This window comes from Labeo rohita, chromosome 15, assembly GCF_022985175.1.
Source record: "Labeo rohita strain BAU-BD-2019 chromosome 15, IGBB_LRoh.1.0, whole genome shotgun sequence".
In the NCBI taxonomy this organism is placed as follows: domain Eukaryota; kingdom Metazoa; phylum Chordata; class Actinopteri; order Cypriniformes; family Cyprinidae; genus Labeo; species Labeo rohita.
The window spans coordinates 20,820,372-20,826,839 of record NC_066883.1 but is presented as its reverse complement, the minus strand read 5'-3'; positions in this window follow the sequence as shown (position 1 = coordinate 20,826,839).

Below are 6,468 nucleotides of genomic sequence, written 5' to 3'. Positions count from 1 at the left end.
TGGCAACCATCTGTGGACACAGCTGATGATCAGCACACTCCTTTTTGCTGGCTACGCCTAACTACAAACTACTGCAAGCACATGGCTCAACTCTTAGCTACACAAACTTTGTGTAGTTTAGATGTTTTTTGCTGTCAGAAAACCAAAATAATGACATTATTTAACAATTTCATCTATTCCGTGTCAGTCTTCAAAGGCCATTCACGAGAGTACCGCTATGTACGCTTGTGCCGGTGTTCTGATGTAGAACCTGCAGAAGACGCACGCTGTACATAAAACAGTCTTCAAAAAAATGTCTAAAAATTTTGATATGAGAATGACTTGCAATTTTTTGCCTAGACTAAGTTATTGAACCAGAATATAAAGACGATGAACTACATCAGAACGCCGGCTCCTGCATCAGCAGTACCACATGCATGCATCATGGTACCAGGGTTGCCAGTGAGATTTGGGGGGGGGTTGGATTTCTGGAGATTTCAATCTCAATTCAACATCAATTCATATATACTGTACATAAAAAGGGATAAAAATGTTTTGTTAAATGCATCTTTTAGCACAATTTTAAACTCGGGTTAAATTCAGAATTTGCTTGCATTCATTGAATGTACTTATATGGGTATCATTTAATAAAGATGTAAGTTATTAACTTTTTACATTTCACATTTAAAAACTTAATCATGTCGAAATATTCAAATGAAAACCTTACAAATAAGTAAGCAGGTATGACCTGCAAATATTCTAGATACATGTATATGTATCTAAATACAGGTATTGGGTAAACCATGGCATTGCAAATGCCTTTCCCATCACTCTCCAGAATAAAATGATGCTGTAAATGTCATCCACGTAATAATCAATGCATAATATGCTGTAATGTTTACTAAAAATTGCTGCCTGTGCGGTGAAGCTGTCGTCTATGCTACTTAAACTCATTCAAATGTATTGTCAGCTCTGGTCTGTTTGAAGAGCTCAATAAACCACGTGACCTCGTGATGGCGACGTCAAAGCTTGTTGCAGCTCTGTTTTTCAATGGCTCTGGCTTTAACTGAAGCGCTACATTTAACGATTTAACGCTACATTTGGTGTGAGATTTACATGAGCAGAGTGAGAGCGTGAGACAGAGCCTGAAAGTGTGTCTCACACCAAATGAGTGAGAGTTGGCAACCCTGATGGTGCTCTCGTGAACATGCATCGAAGACTGACACGGAAGAGAAGAAATTGTTGAAAAAAGTCGTTATTTTTGTTTTCTTGTCACACAAAAAGTATTCTCGTAGATTCATAACATTAAGGTTAAACCACTGATGTAGGACTGTCAGGATTCCTTGATTCAAGTCGAATACTCCATTATTTTAAAATCCTGGATGGACCTTTCTCATAGCGGAAGTCGTCATAGTTGGGTAAAATCCGAGAGCAGTGAATGGGAGACTACCATAAATATATTTTTTGAATTCCCATTTGCTCAAATAGCAAAAGAAAAACTACACAATAGTGTTTTCACGACTTTCAATCAAAGGAAAAAATTGAGAGAAACTGATATCAGCAGTCAGAAGAGAGAACAATGTCAATTTACCATCCATTTCTGTCATAAATAAATGTCTGAATATTAACGATTAAGTGAACATTTAAATTAAACGTTTAGTCAATATTAAACAAGGATTGCGCAGTAAAGTTTATAAAAACATTCGTCACGCCGTTGGCGCCCTCTGCAGTCATTTGTTATATTGAGTAATGTATTGTTTATAATACATTATGTATTTTAACAGTTTTGTTCAGTAAAACCATAACATTACTTGGTTTCGGTACTTTATTTGAACTAATTAGTATTGCCTTATTGCTATTATACATGCATTTTATGTAACTTTAAAAGCTATTGCTCACTTAAGTATTTTATTGCTACAAAAATAATTGTATTAATTATAATTATCAGATTACTCAATTAATTATCAGAATAATCATCAGATTACTCGATTACCAAAATAACCATTAGTGACAGCACTACACTGATGTCACATTATTAACAATAATGACTATTTTAACAATGTCCTTACTACCTTTCTAGGCCTTGAAAATGTCAGTTGCGTTGCTGTCTATGTATGGTCAGAAAGCTCTTGGATTTCATCAAAATGATCTTATTTTGTGTTCTGAAGATGAATGTTCTTACGGGTTTGGAACGACATGAGGGTGAGTAATGATAGAATTTTCATTTTTGGAAGAACTATCCCTATAACTGCCTCACAACCATTCTGAACCATGACATTAAAATGCAGCAAAAAGGGAAAATATCCAAAATGTTCTTTCACTAGAATACATAGCTTCTTCTGTATGGCTGTTAATGGAAAAATGTTATGGTGCAGTTACAGTCTTTACATACTTGTTACATACTTGGTATGTAAGTAAGTAAGTAAATAAATAAATATTTACTTTATTTACTAATACTTTCGGTACTGGTGGAATCCTGTGTATAATGGAATATATATATATATATATATAACTGCAACACAAATAAAATAACAGTGTATAAGGTACCATGACACATTATAAATCATCAGCCTGTGTTTATTGTGAAACACAGATCACTGTCAGAACTCCAGGGCCATTTGTATAGACATGTATTGAAGGCCTTAAGATTTGATTAAAACTGTGGTGCTTGACCCTCAACACCAGGGATGTGTAGGGCACTAGCTATTTATTTTACATTTGAAAAAAAAAAAAAAAATCTGTCAAGAACATTTTTCACCACTTGTCTGCTTTGCAATCACAAACTGCTGGTGGATGTGGAAGTGCTGCATGTTAAGTTTGTGAATAATGATTTTGCTCTGAAAAATGAGAGACACTTGAGCAAAGTAAACTCTGCACTTGGCTTTTCAATAGAAACCGATTAAGAACTTGAAATTCTTCAAGCTTCATTAGCCAACTAAATTACCTGTTAAAAATAACTTGTTAGCACGGGCACTAACAACGGAGAGCAGCTTGGTAATTTGCACTAAAAATTCCTGAATGCAAAGGATGACATTCCGTGTAGGAAACGTCATGAATTTGGACAGTTTCTAATTAACTAAATTGCTCCTTTGATACCCAGCAATCAGGGTTATTTTTCTTGCGAGTCAATGGAAGGACAAATGCGATGGCAGGTTTCGTCGTCAGACACCTTGTTCAACAGCCCTTGATTGCTGTCGGCACTTAACAGAATCTGAAAGGGGTCACGTGGGTGGGATATGAAGTCACTTTAGAGATGTGACAGGTGACAAAATGTAACAAAGGAGGAACGTAACATTTGATATGAATCATTTGAGGCTTTTAGTGTTTAAAACTGCTGAAAAATTCAAATTTAGTCATTCACAGCATGTACAGCATGTTTTGGACCAATTTGTCTCTTCAAAACAGTAGCCGATCATCTTTTAAATCTTTGGGACTTTGAAGATTTGTTGACTTAAATCTTTGGGCTTGAGATGTTGGGCTGAGAATATGAGTTGTGGAGGCAAGAGAGAGAGAAAAAGGAAGGGAGGGTGTGAGGGCTCCCACAGCGCTGAAGCTATAATCACTTGCTTGGCACGTTTACCCCCTCCTATGAGCCCAACTAAAGAGAATTAAGCTGGGCCAGCTGAGCCACAGGCAGGTGCTGTGTTTGTTTTTCTGATGTGTTAATAAGAGCGCTCCTGCTGCCCACTGGACCGTCCTCCACACACCCCACCCAGTTAAACCACACAGCACTGATTCATTTAACAGGGCAATGCTGTCAGGAATTGCAAATAGAAGTCATTTGTCCACACAATTATGTAATTATTTGAGGAAATAGCATTGAACTGTGGCTCTCCTATCCCGCTCAAAGTAAAGCTGTGTTTTGATTTGAAGGGAATTTTCATCGACAAGTTCTGCCATATATACATTCATTTTCTAAGTAAGCACTTACACTAAAGCAGTTTACAGGAAAGTAGGCTACGAACAGACAATAAGAACATAACAGTTGTGGTAACTTAGCTGTCATAGAACAAAATGTCAAAATTATTCAAAGAGGCCATCTTATCCCTATGAAAGCCTGTTTTTGCCACTGAATAAAAAAATTAGGAAGGTAATTTCGACTTTTTATGTCACAATTCTGACTTTTTTGTGCAGTTGCGAGTTTACATCTCACGATTCTGACTTTTTTTCTCAGAATTGTCAGCAATCGTGAGTTATAGTCACCATTGTGAGACATAAACTCACATATGAAAAGAATTGCATGATATAAACTCGCAATTGTTAGTTATAAAGTCAGAATTGCGAGATATAAACTCACAATTGTGAGTTGTAAAGTAAAAAAGAAATGCGAGTTTCCTTTTCTCAGAATTGAGAGTTTGTCTCACAGTTCTGCCCACAACACATTGCGCGGTGGACGAGGATTCGATTAGAACTACAAACATACTAAGAACTACCCATAAAAGTGTTAAAAAACAACAAACATGGCATATGTACGACTGATGGACAGGTAGAGAAAGGGGTTTAAGTGATAAATAATCAAAGTCTGATAATATTTATTTAATGTTATCCATCTTATTTCATCTGCAGAATTTTTTTTAATAATTAAACATTCGGTCATTAACATTTAAATGCATCATTATGCAAACACAAGCAAAGTTCTTGGCATAAAAGTCTCACAACTGGCTGATCAACATGCCTCTTCGTTTCTCTCCAATATGGTAGGAAATCAAATGAAACTGTGGATTATTTTAACTGTGAGAAGATGATTGACAGGGCAGTTTAAACAGTGACAGGATGCACATACAATCTTAAAAATAAAGGTGCTTTAAAAGGTTCTTCACAGTGATGCCATAGAAGAACCATTTATTGGTTCCACAAAGAACCATTCAGTCAAAGGGTCTTTAAAGAACCATTTCTTTCTTACCTTTTTATAATCTGAGAACCTTCTTTCACCACAAAGAACCTTTTGTGAAACAGAAAGGTTCTTCAGATGTTAAAGGTTCTTTATGGAAACATTTAAACAAAAAAAGGTTCTTTTATGCCATCTTGAAGCACCTTTATTTTTAAGAGTGTAACTAAGCAACAGAGCATCTGTTAAAGAAGCAGCTATGACGAAGTAGTATGTCCCAAAGCTTGCTCTTCTATTCTGCTACATACTCAAAAGTATGTACTTTTTCTTCACAAAAAGAATGCATATTTTTAGGACATAGGCGAATTGGGACACAGCATATATCTCACAGCCTTTTTTTTTTATTCAGTGGTGGAAACCGGCTTCTATATATCCCACTACTGGCCTATATGGTTAATTATAAAATAACTAGATCTATGTACGAATTATGTATTAGTTAGTGAACAAAACAAATGTGTCAAGGACAGATATGTGATGATGTACAGTCTTATGTCGCAAGGGGACGTTGAGAAACACGATTATAAGCCATGAATTTGAATTTTGACTGTTTCCTTATTTTTTTAATAATAGTAAGTTTCTGCTTTTAAATGTTATTGTTATTATGAGATACAAACAATAAATGAACAAAAAATGTGGCATGACAGATCGCTGTAGCTGTCTCACTACTAGTTACTACTACAAGTACTAGTTACAGCATGAAATAAACATGTATGAACATCCAAGTGTATACAGAAACAAACAGTACAACTTACAAAAGTGCCTCATCCCTCATGTAATCCTCCAGTCAACTGTGAGAAGATGTCAACAAAACAGCTTGCAAACGATGTCACGTGATGTTACGCTTACCTCATGAAAGCCATTTAATACGCACTTGTTAGTTCGCTAGAAAAAATAGAAAGAAGTAGAGAGTTAGAGCATATGCCTCAAAGACAAACTATGTAGTTAAATGCATTACAATATAAATACATTATTTAGGCTGTATGTCTGAACAAATCTCCTAATTCTGAGGGAAAACAATCGACATGGTTTTTACGTAGATAAAAGTCCATGTCCACAGGTGTTCTGGGTCAAAACAACTAAAATTATGCTATATTATGCTAAAAAAGTTCTGCCTACACTAAAAATAACACCTGAAAGTCAAAGACCAAAGCATTTCTGTTGTGTCTAAATTGCTTATGTTTCACAAAAGAATATGTTTCAAGCAGAATGAAATGTTTAAGGACAAAGGACAAGGACAAAATGTTCAGTTTAAGGCAAATGTGAATTATAAACAAGTGATTTATGACACAACGTTTTACAAAAATATTTCATTTTTGACATTTTTTTTAGAAGTTGCATTCCAAATACACATCAACCAGAGTACATTTAGGTGGGCATGACACTTCTGACAGTAAGCCAGCCCTCTGGACGCGATGAATGTCAAAAGTAATGATTCGATTCTGGCAAATATAAGCAGCTCATGGACAGACCTGAATGGAAGAGTTTTTAGATTTTGAGTAATTTAGCCATCAAGAAAGTCATTTTTTTTCATACACCCAGACAGATGTGAGTAAATCAGTTCAGAGTGAGTTACAGCTTTTTATTAAATCGATATAAAACGA